The following is a 20,965-nucleotide window of genomic DNA, read 5'->3' on the forward strand; positions in this document are numbered from 1 at the left end:
ACTTGTGGGGAGCAGGTGTCTTAGGAGACCTGTGACCTCTGGCAGTCACTGCCTCTCTGGTTTTAAAGGCAAGCATTTGACGTGTCCCTGGGCCATGGCTGGTCATTAGGCCCAGTGGTCAGGAAAATGAGAGGGTCACCAAGTGAAGAGCGTTGAGAACAAGCTGGGATCCACCAGGCACTTCTGCATCCATTCATCTCTGTATCTGATGGACTTCCACTTCTATATTTTTACCCAAGTTCCTCTCTTGACCAACTTGGATTAGTCTCTTGACTAACCACGTGTGTAGGTCAGCAGGTCACTAATATACAGTTTCTATTCAATAACAATGCTAAGGTAAGAAAATACTTGACTGATTAGCAAATGGAACCAAAAGTACATTCTAAGGAATTAGAATCAGGTGAAAGTATAACATAATTACCAAGGGTAGGATGAAGGCTAAAGTCTTGAGTAAAATGTTTGCCTAAATTTTGATCCCTCATACCTATGATCCAGCCATAGCTAATTACTTATAGTCCTTGAGTAAACCATGCACTGTGACACTTCCAGGCCTTTGCACGTACTGGTCTTGATGCCTGACTTCCCTCCATATTGAAAGAGAACAGAGTATATCCCCACCCCCCACCAAATATGATTATTTTGAATCTAAGTTACTTAAGAAACAGGCAGTGCAAGAAGGATTCTCTGACCCTCCTTTGTCCCCCAAAAGGAAATAAATCTTCCATGTTAAGGTACCCACCCTGTACCAGGAGGATAAAAGGAATCCTTGTCACCATGTAGGGAATTCAGGGACAAGAATGCCGTATGACCATGTTACTTCTTCACTAATTTGCTATCTCAAGCCCAAACCCCTTTGTCAATTCTTTACAAATTTACTGTTTCATTGTTTAAAAGGTATAAATGCTGCTGTTACCTCTTGGAGTTTTGTAATTTTGGCGCTCCTGTATGTGTGAAATTAAATTTGTTTTTCTCCTGTTAATCTGTATTATGTCAAGTTAGTTATTAGACCAGCCAAAGAACTTAGATGAAAAGAAGGGAAATTTTTTCTTCCCCTACAATAGCCTCCCGTCACTTTAATCACCTGTCTGATCTTCATGCTCCAGACCTCAGGCCAAGGCTCACCTGCTCCAGGTACCAGTTAGCAACTCTGCTCTAATCCTGCACATCACACTGTTAAACTCTATGGTTTATCAGTCACACCATACTGTATTTGTCTGTTGTCTGGCATTCCTTCCTGATGAAAGCAAAATTTCTGTTTTACTAGGGTTTATCGTCTCAATTTTTAAAGTATTGCTTGGCACAAAGCCGGAATACAGTATTTCTTAAGTTAATATATGCTAAATAATAATGTAATAAAGATATATTTTACAGCCTTTCGGGTAACAAATTTGAAAAGTAAACTATTATTCCAAATAGAAAAGTGACAACAGTTGTTGTTTTTTTTTCAATTAAAGTTTATTGGGGTGACAATTGTTAATAAAGTTACATAGATTTCAGGTGTACAATTCTGTATTACATCACCTATAAATCACATTGTGTGTTCACCACCCAGAGTCAGTTGTCCTTCCATCACCATATATTTGATCCCCTTTACCCTCATCTACCACCCCGCTCTCCCCTCACTCAGGTTATAGATCCTCCTGAAAATATTTTCATATCTATTTCTTAAATTATAAGCTAAAAGCAAGTCCTTTCTCTTTCTTCCTGCCTTGAAGACAGATACAATGGTTATTAGATTGATGGCAGCCATCTTGTGAAGATAAGGAAAAGGCTAAAAGAATTGCAGAGATGTGAGATCTGCCACCATTGAATCATTGAACTAACTCTGCCATCCAATAATACCTAGACTTCTTGTTAGAGGAAAATGCACTGTTTTGTTTTGTGTGTTTTTTTTGTCTGTTTGGTTTTGTTTGTTAATTCTAAGCTGAAATACTTTAAAGAATGGCACCATTTATTTAAGGAAAGAGCGTTATTCTAGGAGGAGCGATCTGTCCTGGTGACAGTGAATAAAAAATACAAGGTGTGAATTAATAAAGCACCTTAGAGGGCAAAAAAAAACACTACACATAATGAATTAAATTATTATTACTTGCTCTCTCTGCCAAACAAAAGTATGTTCATTCAAAGTTCATCACTAAATTGAAAAGGTGTTTTATAGTCTTTATGAACCAGGGCATTTGTACATAAAGCAAAGAATAAGGTAAAAATCAATACAATAACTTTACCACTTTTTTTCAGTGGAATATAATGAATAAAAACACCTCCATGGTTACCTTAGAGTCATTGACTGTGGAGGTTTTTTATAAAATACACTCGAAAGGTAGAACATTTTAAATGCTGCAACAACTTCATTTTATTAAAACTGTTTTATTCCAAGTTATAAAATTTTTAATTCAAATTTCAAATACTATTTACAAATGAAAGAAAACTTAAATGGAGTTGGATTTTCTCTGTTCTATTTAAAACAATTTCTGCCAACCTCTTAGACCATGACAAAGGCCGTGTGACTCAAGTACAATATTAGAAAATCATGAATGGCTTAAATATTAAATAGTCTTTCTAGGAGAGTAGTAAGATGAGTAAAAAGCCTTATTCAAACAGTCTGAATAGAGGAGCCTATCATCACTGGCTCTACCTTTGGCTTAAAGTACCTGGATCTTGAGATACCAGCTCGGGGTCCTTATCTGAAGCCGAAGGACAAGTCAGGATAATCCGAGTTACCTTTGAGATATTCAGGTGTTGGTGATAGATGAGATGTAGGGATTTCAAAAGTAAGGAACATAAAGGAAAAAAAGTTGAGCCAAATGCCAGAAATCACCATAAAAGATGAGTAATCAAATAAACATAAAACATTCGTGCTTTAGTCAACGAAGATGTGACTAAAGCACGAATAAAACAATGGGGCAAATGTTTTAAGCAGTAGAATGGGAAAAAGGAAACAATGTATCCAGTTAGAGCTAGTAAGACAATAAAAGTATTAAACATTTGTAGTGTCAGTCCGATTTCGAGATTTCTTTGGCAATGTTTGACATGTGTATTATTTTGTGTATCATGTGATAGTAAGTGCTGGGACCCAAAAGACTCACCTGTGCATTAAAAGGTTACATTACAAATTGCACAGATTTTGATCAACTGAAGAGGGACCTCAAAATACTCCATGCTGAAACATATTTTTGCTTTTAAAATATATTCTTTCACAGTCACTAATGTCATATTACTTGCAAAATGGTTTAATCAAAATCCCAGATGCTAATTCATGAACATGTTATTTACAAGTAGCATTTAGTAGTCAGATTTCACCAAAGCAAAACCCTCCTGAGTTTTGTGTTATGAAATACAGAAAAAGCTAGAGAGTGGATATTCAAATTTTTGCCAACAATCCTTTCCACATTTAGCAATTCTACGGCTGTTATATACCGCTGTGAGTCACACAAAGAAGAAAAATCCCTGTCCAGAATGCCAGGTCAACAGGAAATTTTAAAACTGCAAAGAGATGAACCATAAGGTCATACTGGGAATGAGGTCCTTGCACACTGAGATTTTACTATTTCATAGTAAAATGTGCGTATGTGTGCCTGGATTTTTATTCATACGGAACATGCATAACAGAGGTTTAGAACCACAATGGACTCTATTCTTTGAGACAAAAGAATGGACAGATGAAAACAAATCTGGATGAGAAGATTCAGTGAATCAGTTCCAGAAAATGGAGGCAAGTATTTCTTATACTAACAGAGTCAAAGCTTGGTAGAGACCTAAATCAATTATTGTTTCCATGCTTAACCATTTAGGTCACTGGTTTGGAAAGAACATTCAGAATTACTAATTTTCCAGATGGTAAGAGGTAGTATATGGAGCAATCTTCATGTTTCCATCATAAAATGCATAATATTAAACTATAAGCGTACTTACTTCGTTATTTACTCTCATTCCTAACCTCATAAAATCAGAGCATCCTTCCTATAACGTGGCCCAACTGAGGCTTTACCACAAAAGCAAGTCATTCCAAGCTCTGGCCTTCCTGAGCAATATGTAAAACTACAAAGGTCTGAGTATCACAGACCAAAATCTTATGTCCAGACAACTGAGAATAAAGTCTAAAGTTTAGAAAGATTACCAAATGTGAATTTACTTCTAGTGACTTCAGTGGTTAATATCAAGTTCTTTGAGTTAACTCATATTCTCTATGTAGTGGAAAGCCTGAATTTCTTTTTGCCATCATCAAAATAATTTAACTATTACTTTTCCCATATTTACTGTATTGGATATGTATTCTTTTTTAAAAAAATTAAAGTTTATTGGGGTAACAATTGTTAGTAAAGTTACATAGGTTTCAGGTGTACAATTCTGTAATACATCATCTATAAATCACATTGTGTGTTCACCACCCAGAGTCAGTTCTCCTTCCATCACCATATATTTGATCCCTTTTACCTTCATCTACCACTCCCCTCCTCCCTTACCCTCTGGTAACCACTAAACTATTGTCTGTGTCTATGAGTTTTTGTTTCTTCATTTGTCTTGTTCCTTTGTTGTTTTCAGTTTTATATCCCACATATCAGTGAATGTGTCCTTCGATAGATGATTGGATAAAGAAGGTGTGGTATATACACAATGGAATTCTATACTGCCATAAGAAAAGATGAAATAATGTCATTTGCGACAACATGGATATTTATTCTATGAGGCTGTCCTTTCTCCTAAGCCCATTCTTTTTGAAAAGTGATCTAATGACCTTTTATCTATCCACCCACATTGGTTATTAAGCTGATAAAATATCAAAGCCCAGCCTCAACTTCTACAAAACAATTTTTAATGATATGATAGAGCTCAGGAATTTGCATTTTAACAAAACTTGAGAACTGGTGCTAGGGACATATGACCCTCTACTGCTTTAACTGTGACACCTAATTCAGATACTCTACTAATGTTAATATCAAAATCTTTAAATGACATTTTAATTTTAAAACTTGTCCTTACAGAGGGTCCACTGACTTAATTCAGAGGGCTTACTTAACCCCAATTTTTATTGCCATCTATATAGTGCCTGCAAAAGAATAAGGCTTAACTACATATAGAATCTAGCTTATGGCATCGGTGGCATCACAAATGATTGGAGCAAAGATGGTCTTTTTACAAGTGATGCTGCACAACTGATCAGCCATTTGGAAAAAGAGAAAATTAGAACCATTGTGCACACTACACTGAAGAACTAATTCCAAATAAACCAGGAAAATGAATAGGGAAAAGTCCTGTTTTTCTCCTCACTACTCTCACACTATTACCACACTCACAACATTTCTGACACAAGGTGTATGGGTTTCCACAGCAAGTGCAGTCCTCACAGGTTAAGGGCTCAGTCCCACAAGACGACCCCCACTTCAGACTCTAATCGCAAGTAGTAGGTTCTCAGATTACTCTCAAATTCTGTTTTCTTTGGCTACCAATCAGAGATTCCTGCAACTCTCTCCTCAGGTTCAACAGTTTGCTAAAACAGCTCACAGAACCCAGGAAAACATTTTACTTACTACTGCTGATTTATTACAAAGAATATTTTTAAAGATACAGGTGAAGAGATACATAAGGCAGGTTCCAGAAGGGTCTTGAGCACAGGAGCTTCTGTCCCAATGAGTTTGGGGTGCATCACCCTCCCAGCATGTGGATGTGTTCACTAACCCAGAAGCTCTCCAAACCCCACAGTGTAGGGATTTTTAGGGAGGTTTCATCACATTGGCATGATCGTTTATTAACGCACTCTCCAGCCCCTCCCCCCACTCTGGAGGATCATGGCTTGGTCCTTCTAGAGACCAGCCCCTTCCAGGAGTTCACCAAGAGTCACCTCATTAGAACAAAAGACGTTTCTATCACCCAGGAAATCCCAAGGAATTTAGGAGTTCTGTGTCAGGAACCAGAGTTAGAGGCCAAATATTAGCAGGACCAAATGCGTGCATACATACATACATACATACATACATACATACATACACACATACATATATACGTATACATCTTTTTTTTCTTATTATTTCACAATCAGAGATCTAAATGTAAAAAATATAGCTATACAAGGACCAGGAGGGGAAAAGATGGGTGTGTTCTTCTATAAACCGGGTGGGAAAAGTCTTTCTAAAAATCCAGATGCAACTGAAGCAGAGTAATATATTTAACTAAATAAAAATTTAAAAATTTTACAAGTCCAAAAATATATAAAGTCAAATAAGAAAGTACAAACGAGGATAAAATATGGTATATATGTGTATGTATATATGTATATGTGTATATGTGTATATATATATATATATATATATATATATATATGTGTGTATGCATACATATGTGGACAGAGAAAGAAGAGAGTACACAAATGATCAGGCAAATTGCATAAAATGTTAATAATAGATGAAACTGGATAAAGGGTAAACAGTTGTCCTTTGTGCTATTTTTATTCAAGTAACTTTTCTGTAAATTTGAAATTCTTTCTAAATTAAAAAAAATATGCTGATGCCCTATCAGTGAATTTCATAATATGTAAAGGATAATGGAAAAAAAAATCAGTGGATGGTCAAATAAACATTTAGATATTAAAAATGATCTCTCAGGAGGCTCACCTGAAGGTAGACAAAATGAATGGAAGGAAAGGAGATGTGAATGTCCACTTACATTAGAAGGTAAAGGTCAGTCAATGATAGGTGGCAACATCAAAGGTAATAAAACGAGCTATCCTACTGATCCAGAGGGAGGAAAAGAGCAAATGCCTGTCTCTCCGCAGCGTTCAGCACTCTTCACTCAAACTCCCCAGGATCCAGTTCTCCAGGAAGTAGCTGCCTTTCCAAAGCTTGACATTCATCCATTCAGCTTGTTCTTACATTTCAAATTGTTGACAATTAAGCCCCAGGATAATGTCGCTCTTTTGGGCCTTCAGTTGATATTGTCTTTGTTAAGGTGGATATTTTACTGCCATGAAAAGAATCACGACTACCTGATAAATGCATTCTACAGGAGAGAGCAAATACAGAGGACTGAGGTCTCTTTGCAGTTTCTTTATGACTCCTCTGGACATTACGGTGATAGATCTAAGAAAACACTATTAAAAGACGGAACTGAAGTTTTATGATGTCTATGGGAGAAACATTCAAACCTGTAGAGAATTTTTATGAGTTTATTTGAGCCAAATTGACAACAACATGCTGGGGAGCAAGATCACAAATGCTCCCACTTCTCTCAGGCATTTGAAATTAAGGAGGGAATGTAGAAAGCAAGGCTGGGATTGGATTACAGGACAGTTAACAAGATTATGTGCTCTATTGATGGTGGTTGTCACTTATTTCAATGGTGTGTTAACCTAGATGCACAGAAACAATGGACAGAGCTTGCTGACGGCAACAATAAACCTTTTATTGGGGTGTGACTAACCACCATGACCTGCTCGGTGGGAATTTATGATCAGATCACCCTGTGAGGTTACTTTCCATGGAACCCCTTTTTCTTTCCACAATGACAAACTGCTTTCCACAATGACAAACATCTTTGATGGGAATTTTAAACTTCTGATCCTCAAAGTATAAACAAATGAAGAACAATGAGAAACAAAACTTCTCCTAACTGCTCTGGATATCCCCAAGTGACCCAGTAAGAACCTTTTCTTGTAATTTGGTAATTGCTACAATCTTTATCCTTTTTCTCCCTGCCCTAATATCTTTTAGAGAGGATAAAACTAAACAATAACATTTATTTTAAGTAAAATACTGGCAGTCAAAATGTGGATTAAGTCTAGTCAAGACCTCTAAAAGATACCACTAGTACTTTTAAGTGAACGTGGTAAGAATCCCTTACAGTAGATTAAGAAAAAAATAAAAAGGAACACTCATACAAACAGGCAAATAAAACACAGAAAGGACAGAATGAAAGAAAGGAAAAACCAGCCGAGATGAACACTAATGGCAGAATAAGGACAGAAACCATAAGGTACATAGCTGAAACCCTTTGAAAGGTCAGAGAGTGAAATTAGAAAGGGGGGACAAGGTATTTGTTCTAAATAGGCCAGCTGGGACGCAATGTTCTCTGATTTTTATAGAGTAGACCTAGCAAAGAAGCCTAGCCAACACACGATGAGGGCCAATAATTTTAAAGCCAGCATATTTTGTGTAGGAGATGCTACAAGAACCTAAAGTCCAACAAAGGAAAGGTTTGCATTGCCAATTTGAACACACCTACAGCCACAACACTTAGTTTAAACATATAACTCCCATTTGCAGATTAAACATACTGGAAATGTATCAGAATTTAAAACACATCCTGAAACTACTCCATCAGTGCCATTGTGAGACAATATTTTTGAATATTTTAAATCACTGAGGAAAGGGACAGCTTCATTTTGTAAGCAGTCTGCAATTTCTTTTTACTTCTTAGATGAAATTTAAGAGAACTATGTTAGGGAAAGCAAAATAGCTTTAACAACTTACTGAGTAAAACCTAAACCACATTTTTGTGACAGAACTCTATCCATATAGTATTACGAAAATTGCTTAATCCTAGAAATGAAAACCAACTCTTCTTAGTCACCTGTTTTCTTTCTTTCTTTCTTTCTTCCTTTCTTTCCTTCTTTTTTAAGTGTTTGCTCTCACTAAAATTTTCCAAGATTCATATATTTGGCTTTTCATCATTCTGCAATATCGAAAACTGGCTCATGTTTCAATATTTTTAATATAACTTGCTTTCTTCTAGGAGATGGTTCTAATAAGAATGCTTCCTGAAATACAGATAAGAACAAGATGTTATCTTAGCCCTAACATACACACGCAAGGTCCAGCCCATGTGAGCCAGGATATCACTCCTTGGTATCGTATTAAACACAGTTCTAAATCTGCCTAGGTTGAGTTGTTGCTTTAAATCTCTGTATCTTTTAAATTACAAATTTTTCAGATTTCATGTAACCCAATTTGTTGCATATGGATATTAATTTTTAGATTACATCTCACATGTGGTCAACTCAAAAATAAATTTGCCAGGAATCAGTTGCTCATTGTCTCTGCTCATTGCCTCTGCAGCACTCTCAAGGTTAGGTGACTCATTCCTTCAGATTTTTCCTTTTCCCGACCCAATCCATTAGATTCTAAACTACCCAATTAGGTAATTAAAGGGTCAAGTACAGATCCAGCAATCTCTGGAAACAACGTTGCTAGGGCAACAGAGTGGTGTCTTAGAGATACATTCCGCACCCAGTTCTTCCTTACCCTGCTCCCCCTCCCTCTCTGCAGGAAATCATAAAAGAAGGAACCTTGATCCCACCCCCAACAAGAGCAAGGCAATGCTTGGTATTTTGAGATTAGCTACCATATTTCCACAAAAATAAGACCAGGTCTTATACTAATTTTTTGCTCCAAAAGACGCATTAGGGCGTATGTTCAGGGGATGTCCTCCTGAAAAGTCATGCTAGGGCTTATTTTCCGGTTAGGTCTTATTTTCGGGGAAACACAGTAGGAAGGTTGATGGAGACTAGCAACTAGAAACATGTTCAACTAGAAACATGTGAAAAAAATGGGGGCAATTCATTAATGAGAAACTGTGTGTGAAAACCTTCAGAATGCGATTTTGGGCATCTCATAAATCAAGAATCCAAGAACCTTCTCCTCCAATTTTAAAAAGTGGTTAAGTGGACTATGTTGAAAGTCAATGTATAATAACTGACTATTTTTACAGTATTAGTCTAAACAACTAGGTTTTTCCTTTCTGAGGTTTTTGTAGAGGTAATTCTTTCCTTTCTAATGTAAATATTATTGAACCGTTAAATGATCACAAAAGGCTTTGAGGCATTTACTTTATGGGGCCATAAAATTGTCTAATCAGAAGAAATAGGTTGCTTGTTGTAGGTGGGGTTCCCCAAAACAGATGCTGAAATGGATTTGGGATGAGTACCTGTGAAGGGTAGAGTGGGGGACAAAGCTGCATTGGGCAAAGGAAAAAGAGGGACTTGGATGCAAGTCCAAGTGTTGGCCAACCCAGCTGGAAGCTCTGGCAAGTAAGGCCCGTCAGAGGTGGCCCACACTGGGTGGAAATGGCTGGTGAGGCTTTTATACCTCTCCCCATCTCCGTCACTAGAGGTGGGCTGCTTGGGCAGAGGGAGATGTGCTCAAAACAGCTGTCGGCAGCTGAGGCAGACACAGAAGGGTATGACAACTGTGAACTATCTGCTCACAGCAGTCCCCTCAGCTGGCCAGCAAGCTCTTTCTTAATGCAAGATCCAGGCCACACCCTCCATGTCTACCATGCTGATACATAGTAACTGACCAGACTAGCGTCCTACCTACTTGTCTCTATCAAAGTCACCTGTACCCTCTGCTTTATAAAAGACACACCATTGAAGTAAAACCATTTAAACAAAAAATGTTTAACCTTCATAAACCACTTTTAAAAACACAGAGGAAGTCATTCTCAGGGAGGCCTGCCTTGAGCTTGTCCCCATGTTTGTGAAGCCTGCTTTCCTCCGCTAAGGGCGGCAAGCATTCTCCTCTGTTAAAATTACCTGTAGCATCTGTTCCTCAGCCTCAAGTTCTGCCGCTTGCACCAGGTTCGTGAACCTCAGAACGCACAGCCGGGGTTGGCTGGCAGTGTCCTTCCTCCGCAAATACCTTCAGGAACTAGAAGACAGGAGCCAGAGTGAGTTCTGGCTTGCTAGTCAGTTCCTGACCTACAAGGGTAAGTGTTTTCCGGTTGATTATGTAAACAAGCTCCATAGGCCCCTCTCAAACAGGGCTGCTGCAGCTGCTAAGCTGCAAACGCGGCTAACAACCCCTCCTCAATCAAGCTGCCCCTACAATTTTCTTTCCTCCTCTAGCATAATCATCTTTACCACCCAGCCACGGGCAGTGTGGGGACAGAGCCAGGAGAGCAGTTTCCAGGCTCTCGGTAGACTTTAAGAAAAGAGGTAACGTGGAAAGGTGCTGGCTCAGTTATTAGATGGCCATCAGCTGTAACCAGTTGTCTATCTGCCGTGGCTGGGTGGCCATCAGCTGTTACGGGTTAGCCATTAGCCACAAATATAACTGCCATGACTATGCTTGTGGGGGTGGGTTGGCAGAGAAGCGGACTGCAAATTGTGTTGATCCTACTTCCTATGTCTCGCCCAGCTGCCAGTGAGACTGGGGGGCAGGCAGACCCCTCGATGGGGTACTGGCGGATGTTTGTTTTTGTGTCTTGACCAGCCGCCATCGAAAATATAGTGGTATGACTCCCCTATCTATGGCTCCGTTGTTGTTCCTTTCTGGCCTCACCATATCCTACCTTCTTGTGCTGGGAGCTGGAGCTGAGCCCCTGCATGACAGGCAGGCACTTGGCTACGTTGCTATGGGGATTCCACTGAAGACAGTCACTTGTGAACAGGCACAGGTTTTAACAGCCCACTCCAGTCTCATGTTGCTTTTGCCCCTTCAATCTGAACATGACGACACCAAGGGGCACAGAGCATGGACTCCAGAGGTCAACTTGTTGCCACTTGTTGTAGCAACTTTATCAAGTAACAGCTTTATCATTCAGGCTCGTTGAAGACCCAGCTCCTTTGGCTCTTGATTGTCGTCCTAACTCGGATCCTCTTCCCCACAGCTGTGAGTCTTTGAACAAATCTTTTCTAGATCTCTTTTTTCTCATGTGAAAATGGGGAGGGCATGTGGTCGGGGCATGGATGACTAACTCCAAAATTCCAGGTGCTAGGATACCGCGGCACATATCCAAAGAGACTCTATTGGAGCTCTAATCCCTAGCGTGAGTCAATCTCTCAGCAAGTAAAAATAAAATTTAAATCACCTATTTAATGATGCTCAGAGGCCCAGACAATAATAAGATTATATCTCAATCCAATAGCTGTGGTTTTAACAAGAGATCAATCAGTATACCACTTTGGGTGTGTGGTCGTACAAGGTTGAGATTATCTACGTACTCTTTAAACCCACTAAAAGTTTGCTTAAAATGAACAAGAACCTAACTTTGGTTCTTCAAAAGTTCATTCAAAAAAAAAAAAAAGCAAACTGTCTTAAAGAAAAACGGTAGTGAATCCATTCTCAGCTTTTGTACTAGGTGACACTGACACCTGCTGGCCTCCTTCTCCCATGCAGACACACACAGGAAAGAGCACATTTTGCAAGATGCTACTACTATCTATGAAAATACCTGTGATCTAGAACTGCAGAGTTATTTGGAAAGAACTACATCAGGGCATTTATGAAGGAGAGGTACTATGAGCAAGACACAAGTATATTTTAGTTATACATTTAGGGAATAGAGTTAAGGAAATAATATGGCAATAAATTTCAGTGAGAGATAGAGACTCAAACATTCTTAAAGAAAAAACGATTCTAAATTTTCCTCATAATTTATAAGAGTCTTTAATCTGTTAGTGATTACTATGTGTTTATAGAAAATCAAGGTGGCAAATAATATAAAAGAAAATAAAAGAGAAACCAAAAAAGGGGGGGGGGGGATATAGGGAGAGAGAGAGAGATGAAGACAGAGAGCTTGGGGTAGACTTTTTAAAAAGAGGTAAAATGTGAAGAGGCAGATCCAGACCCAAAGAGACAAGTATGAAAGCAGACAGAGTCAGAGATATCTTGAGTTAGGAAGCCAGAGGGAAGATCATTCACTTTGCCCAAACAAAACTGCCCCATAAAGTAGAGCAAAATGATCCCCGAGTGTTTAAGCTGTTTGTTGGCTGACGTAGCTCACTTAGCTGGCTGGTCTCCTAAGCTGACCATTTTATCTTTGTGACACCAATGGCAGGAGGGACTGTGTACAGCCCTGCAGTCCGTCTGCACACAGCTAAACATTCTCTGTAGGGAAGGACACATTTCCAAGAGTTTTATTTAAAAGGGGGCTTCTTAAGATGTCACTGCACGCTTCCTGTTCTTATCATCAATTTCCTAGCATGAGGGTAATGAGTGTTGCTGGGAGGGGGATAAATGCAGCCAAGGCATTTATATGGGGACTGGGTGAGTCCACCTCAATGAACTCCAGGACAGCAATCAATGAATTACAACATATTCAGCTGAAATAAAAAATAACCTAGAATTAATCTGATATACTGAACGCTATAACAACATATATACTTCCTGTGCAATAATTTTTCTGACCCTTTAAAGTAGAAGTCAGAAGACCAGCCTTCTCCTCCTAGCTCTGCTGCTTTTTTAGAAGTCATTGAACTTCTCTGAGGCTCTCTTTCCTTACCCATAAAACGGAGACACCAACAATCTACTCTGTCTACCTTGGAAGATTATGAAGACCAAATGAAGTGATGGTTGTGAAAACACTGTAAAATTTTTTTGAGGTATGCTAAACTATGTGAAATCAAAAAAATTCTCCCTGGACAAGTGAAGAGTGAACAGCCTTGGAAAAGAGAAAGATGCTGAACAAAGGCCATGTGCAAGCAGAGAAAGCATTCCCAAAGGAACCCCATCCTGCCTCGTGTCTGGATGAGAGCTCTCAGAGCCATGGTAACGAGCCCTAGACACATTGGTAGCAAATGGAAATATTGACACACAAGTTTCCTCTCTGGCTCGCAATGTTGATTTAAATAAATGCCCTATCTGTTCCTCATTTGAACACGCTGTGTTCAGGTTAGTTTTAAATTCTCATGGGGGAAAAAAATGGCAGTATCTTTCCAATCAGTATAATTGTGAATTAGAAGTGGCTGTGAGAGCTGCCAGAGAGCGGCCACGTGAAGCTGCTCCTATGAGAAGTGTCCATCCTTGGTCAGAGGTGTGTCCCTGACCATCACCAGGTTTTGTGTGCCTGTGACTCAGGCTGTGGAACAGGGATCCTGGACAGAGATCCATTTTTCCCAGGTCTGGGCATCACCACCTCCCAAGCAAACATTTGATTCCATGGAGACAGAAGCCATATAGCAGGGCATGAATCACAGTGATATCACCGCTTATGTGTTTTTCCAGTTATTCGGGATAATTCCCCTCCCACACAGGACTGAGCAAGTTCTTTTAAAATTTAGAACTTTGAGAACTATACAGAATGAATTTTCACCTTAGAAATAATCTCATAATTGTACCCAAAAAACAAGAAGCTGGACAAGCAGACTCTGAAATTTCCTTCCAGAATGATGATATTGGTTTTTGTTTTTATTTGCACAGCAATATAAAAAAAATGGATCTAATTCTAAGTCTGCAAACCTCAGCAGACTCCAAATAGGAAACATACTCATAGATCCAAGATAGGCGAGAAGAAAAGATCAGAGCTTCAATTTATATTATTTTTTTACCTCATCCTTTTAGAAATTATAATTTTGTATACATTTTATGATTGCATAATAGAATAATACCATAATGCATTTAAATAATTTATAGATGTACATGATATATAAATAAAATTGTTCATTAATATCAGTGCCTCATCCCAAAAAGTCTGCAGAACACAGAAATATAATAAAGAATATTTAGAGAGTATACTCTATTAAATATTGTCATGTAGAAAACTATGTGTTGTCTAGTAGGTTGGTTGATCTTAAAAGCTCAGTTCTGTCCCAAGCTTACATGTGTCATAGACTAATACGAAAATTCTAAAACTTGTATCCTAAGTGAGATCACTAAGAGTAAAAATTAATATCATTCAACAGTGACTAAAAGCAAAAAAACTAATGGATCTTGGTCTAGTGGCATTACAGGTATCAGCATATAATACACCTGTAACCTGCTTACAAAGCCATGAAAACACTAATGTCACACATATGGTGCATTTATATGTTTATATTATGTTTATATTTCTCCACAGAAATTCTGTCATGGCATTGTAGCCCTTTAAGACTGTTAAAAAAACAAAGAGAGAGAGACAACAGGCCCAACATAAGTGACTTGTTTTAAGGCCCCACATCAGCAAACCAAGACTTAATACCTCACCTAATTATAGTTTCAACCTTCCCCAGGAATATGACCTTTAACCAGCCAACCTACAATGTCCTAACTGGCACTAGGGGTAATCTTGGAGAGGCGCTGACGTACGGGAGACCCTGCTAGCTGCGCCATGTGTCATGCAGGGTAACAGGCAGGGTCTCTTCTGGGGTCTCTAGTCCCGCTCCCTGCACAAGAACGCAGGACATGGTGAGGCCAAAAAGGAACACCCACGGAGCCATAGGTAGGGGAGTCATATCACCATACTCCCACTGGTGGCTGGGTTGGAGACACAAGAAGCAGGAGCTACACTATCCGTAACCTGCCATGCTAGCTGCAATCTGCTCTTGCTAGCTCAGCCACCATCTTCTTGCTAGCCCCCAATTTTTCTGCTAGCGTAGCCACGGCAGTTATATTAGTGGCCAGTGGCTCACTGGTTACAGCTGACGGCCAACTAGCCACAGTTGATGGCCATTTACTACCTGAGCCAGCACCTTGCCACATGAGGCTGAGAGCCTGGAAACTGCACTCCTGGCTCTGTCCCCACAGGTCCCTTCCATTCCCCTTAAAAGGGTGACCTTGCCTAAAACAATGCATTTTTTGCTAATAATCCCTCACCCCATCTTTAAAAAAATTTCATTTTCTGCAACTCGATGGAGCTCCCTTCTATTTGCCAAAAAGATACTGCCTAATTCATAGGTCATTTAGGAAAGCCAATTATATCTTCAAATTTTACTTGGATGAATTTTATTTTTTTACCAAAGCTAAGCTACAATTGAGTATTTCTTTAATCCAAAGTCTGGGATAGTCAAGAACTTGATCTTCAGAATAACACAATCAAGGGCAAGAGAAGCTGATATGGTGACCATGTCCTCATCAGAAAAGTGCAGCACCTCTTTAATTGGACCTATCTGACATACCTGAGGAATTACAGACAGAAAAGGTGATAAAACATTGGCTTAAATACAACACCAAGGGGCCATCTCTCCCTGTTATATGTGTAACTTACTGTTACTACATGATTCACTTTCCAGAACGAGGCACCCGTCAGAGTTGAGTCATCAGCAGAATCAGATGAGCCAGGTTCCCAGACAGCGCCTTCCTGTGGGGCAAAAATTAACTCATCAAGTCCCTTTTACTTTATTACTCTCATTTTGAATTTTAAATCAAAAGTATCTACAGGGCCCTCCATTTGCCTCATTATGGTAGAATCCAACCCCCAAAGACATGGAGATGTTGACTTCCTCCAGATTCAATACAATTGGGATGGCCACACCCCAACCCTTCAGGCATGACTCTCTTGGGAAAATGCTAATGAGGAAGGTTGTAAATTCAACTCCTCAGTTACTTCCAAGGACCAAAGCTAACAGAAAATGCATTTCACAGGTAAATTGCAAAACGTTTTCAAAATTGTGCTTCAATTAATATACAATTAATATAAGGATTTAAAGCAGAAAACATTGCTACTTATCAGCTTAATTGTCTAACACTATTATTTACACCAGTTCATGGTTCAGAGAAAAGTAGAGGCTTAACTGGCATCAGTAAGTCCTCAGCTTACATTTTTTCCCCTAAATTCTGCTCCTTACTTTGATAAACCATGTTAAAGAGAAAACCACAGGCTCAAAATAGCATCACTTGTGCTAAAGCCCATGATACCAAATCTAGATTTAACACCTGACCTAACCGCTGTTTCAACCTCTCCCAGAGATATAACCTTAATCAACCAATCTGGAATTTTTCTGGTTATCACCAGTAAGGTAATCTGTTACGTGGGCCCTTTCCATCTCACTATAGAAAGAAGCAATCTGCATAATTAAAATCCTTGCCATTCTCTTCCCCCCAAAAGATGTCCTGGCCTAAAAAAAATAATTATTTTCTGCAGTTAAGAGTTCCCATGACCCCACGTTCCTATAAAACCTTCCATTTTGATGTTAAATCACTATACTGTATACCTGAAACTAATATAACCAATGTAAGATTGTATACAAACTATATTTAAATTTTTAAAAATCTTCCATTTTGTACAACCCCTCAAGAGCCCTTCTGGTTGCTACATGGGGTGTTGCCTGATTCATGAATCTCTTAATAAAGCCAATTAGATCTTCAAATTGAATTTTGTTCTTTATCAACCATGCTTACTCAAAATTCCACCACCATAAAATTAATAAATTAATCTGTCCATCAAAAATCGAATCCCTACATGACCATTGATAAAAGCCAGATGTCAAATGTGCTAGAGCATTCTTTTAAATTAAATTAAGGGCTCCTCATGTCAAAAAAGTCAAGGTCGATTTCCTTTAAAATATTGCCACATGCAGAACAACTTAAAGAAAAACCTCTCTAAGTAATAAGTAAGTGCCTTTAGAGATCCTATAGGCATTACTTCTTGTATTTAATGCAGAAAATACTCAAAGCTGAATAAACTTCATATTCTCAAGAAAGCCACCAACACCTGGGGACCAGACACTCCCCAGAGCTTATTAAGAGATAGCCATCTGGCTCATTACCTCCAGCCCAAGTCCAGCACCAGCCACACCTCTCAGCTATCCTTACCACCAGCATCACCACCACCAATACCACCACCACCACCTGCCAACACAGAACTCAAAACACTCCATGCTGAAGAGCACAGGCCCCAAATTCAGACCATCTAGTTCCAAATCCTAGCTTTATTCACTGGCTAACATGTGACCTTCACAAGTTTTTTAAAAAGTAACTTATTGTATTGGTGTGAGGAGTAAGTGAGTTAATAAGTGTAAAGGATATTCAGTACTCAATTATAATGACTGTGGAGGCTGGGGAGAGGCAAAAGGATGGACTTGTCCAAGATAATGAGGCTATGCTCCAGGAGCAGGCTAGTTTCCCTCCCCCCCACTTGGAGGGAGGAAGAGAGTGATTTCTTCTCCTGAGTGAAATCAAGTGACAGAGGCTTCAAGAGAATCCTTAGGAGAAACTGTGGGTGCTGCAGGAAGGGAAACTGGCATCTCTCACAGTTGGATGTCTGCTTAGCTACCTTACAACTACCTAGACAGGAAAAAGGAAATTGGACAGAAATGGCAGATGGGAAAGAGATGAATGGCATGCATGAGGTTTGCCTACGCATGGATGTGGAGTTTACTGTGAGCACCATGGAAGGTAGCTGAATTTAAACATTCTTGCTGGTTCTCTACCTAAGATAGCTGCCAACTGGGCAAGTAGACTGTGAGATGAGCCTCTGGGAATATGAGCCAAGGGGTGTTAGCAGAACAAGAGATGGATGGAATCAGACCTCTGATGGGGAACTGGGCAGGGGGGAGGCCCTGGGCCCTCAGAGATACTTCCAGAGGAACCCCAAGAGAGAGCTAGTCTTTGTAACTGTCACACAGAGAGAAGCAACACCACCACCAGAGCAGACTGTAGGTGCACTAGTTAACAGACTTTTGCCCTTTTCCGCCTCTGTCATTGAATCCTCAATGCATCAGACCTAAAAACAGGAGGGAGGAGGCATTGGGAGGCAGTCACACACCCACCCCCACTCCAGCCTGGCCAGTGGGTAGAGAGGGGGAAGCTTTAGATTGCATAAGAAATTAATATTTAAATTGTACTGAACCAGGGCTTTTAAATGTCCTAATAATGTCTGCAAAGTTCGTACACACGTTTCAGTCATTAAAAGGCAGCATGTGAGTTTGAGAGAGCGTGGCTGGAGTCGATGCTAAGAGACAAAGAACCCTGTTTTGTGTTTGAATTTCAGTGAGTAAAGACTGATGAATAAGCTGGTTAGAAGAGCATCATACTGATTACAGAGGTCATTAACTCCTAAATCCAGCTTTCTTATTGATAGCACACTGTACATGTCTTACAAAAAAGATTGAAAATATCGCACAAGTGTAATTGCCAGGAATTATCCTTGTAGCAGTCTATTGGGGTTTCTGCCTACCTCATAATCCTTATTCTCTGAAATCTGATCCCCACCCCCAAATCACAGGAGTGGGTTTCAAGTTTCTCTCTCTGTGCAGGGAAGGCCCTGCTTCCGCCACAGCTGATTGGACTAGCGGGGGTCAGTCGCCTAACCAGCCGGGGTCACCTGACCAATGGGGATCTCCTGCTCTTCAAAATCAAGAACTCAAATGTCCATCATATTAAAAACCAAACCAAAACAAAAACCCCCTACAGAGATACTTCTGTGAAATCAGGGCAAAAAAATTACTTGTATTTGTCTAATAAAGTCAGAATAAAGTTCCCCTTTGCTTTGTGTTTTGGTGGTTTTTTAATAAAAACTCAGTTCTACATTATTTATTTGGCATGAGGCACCACCACTAATCTATTTATATAATGTCTATCCAATTTGTTTGATTTATTGTTACTTATTTTTTTGTTAACTTAACCTTTTTGAGTTTTAAATAACAAAATATGTTAGACCAAATCTGGTTTAAAATTGAAAAATATAAAGCTCCTCAAGCCAACAAGTCTTGATTTTTTTCTTCCTTTTCATCTTCAGTTTCAGTGCTTGCAAATGGGTTGGCATATTTTAATCCCATGTGTAGTAAAAATGTTTTGTTTTAGACTTTGGGGTCTTATTTCCATCTTTATAAAGATAAAACTCATGAAATAGACCAGTGGTCTTCAAAGTGTGATGCACACACCGCAGGGACACGCACACACACAAAAATCCACTAAAGGGCAGGAAAGATATTAGAATTTCAGTTAATTTTGAGCATAACCTTTTATATTTCAATTTTTCTATATGGATGCCTTACGTTGATATAATAGATCAATGCACTATTCGGTATATAATTTATAAGAAAACAGATACACATATTTTGGGTTGGCATGCTCAAACATGACAGGAGTACTCTTGAAAAATGTAGGCCACTGAGGCAATTGCCACTCTTTCTTGCCGTCCTGCTTTTCAATCATAGAGCATAGTGCCATCTGGTGGTACCCGAAATAATGCATTTGTGATACTTGAGTAATTTCTTGTCATTCAGATCACAGGACAAATAAATAATAACATTCCAAATAAGTTACATACAACGTTAGCTATATTGTGGGAAACTCTGCAAACTGTATTTCTATAGTTTCCTTCTGCTTCTTCTAGGCTCTTTTACTCTGTCTTCCTTAAAGGTAGATGCTTTCGTAAAGTCACCAGTCTTTCTTCCTTGCCTCATACATACTTCTCTCTCTTCCTGGCCTGCCTTCCTTTCCAGTTTGCTTAGAAAAATCTTATTCTTCATTTAAAATTCATAGCATGGTCCTCCTCTTTGAATCCTTTCCTGAGCACACCAGCAAATTAGCTGCACCCTCCTCTGTACTTCATACCGACTCCCTTCAAGCACTCGTCCCACTGAGTTCTAATGATTCACTTCTATGTCTGTCTCCCTATCATACCATGTTTCCCCGAAAATAAGACCTGGCTGGACAATCAGCTCTAATGTGTCTTTTAGAGCAAAAATTAATATAAGACCCAGTCATATCATATCATATCACATCACATCACATCACATCACATCACATCACATCACATCACATCACATCACATCACATCATATTATATTATATTATATTATAAGACCCAATCTTATAGTAAAATAAGCCCGGGTCTTATATTCATTTTTGCTCCAAAAGACACATTAGAGCTGATTGTCCAGCTAGGTCTTATTTTCGCAGAAACACAGTACTAACTTCTAAAGAAGCACTGTCCAGTAAAAGGTAATATGAGCCACAACTGTGAGTCATATATACCATTTAAAATTTTCTGGTACCCACCTGTGAACAGGTAACAAGTAAAATTTATCTTAATGATATATTTAATCCAAAATATAATTTCAACATGTAATCAATATAAAAACATTACTAATGAGATATTTTGCATTCCTTTTTTCATATTAAGTCTTCAAACTGCTGGGTGTCTTTTACTTTTATAGCTCACCTCAATTCAGAGTAAAATTTCTGAATGTGAAAAGCCACATTTCAAGTACACAATAGCTACATGTGTCTTGTGGACCGCATTGAACAGTGTGTTTCTCAAGGCAGAGTCTGGTATCTCCTTGCACTTAGTAAATGTTTAATAAATTCTTTAAAAATAAATAACTTTAAGCTGC

The sequence above is a fragment of the Rhinolophus sinicus genome, chromosome 2 (assembly GCF_057876585.1).
Source record: "Rhinolophus sinicus isolate RSI-liver-muscle chromosome 2, RSI-T2T, whole genome shotgun sequence".
NCBI lineage: Eukaryota > Metazoa > Chordata > Mammalia > Chiroptera > Rhinolophidae > Rhinolophus > Rhinolophus sinicus.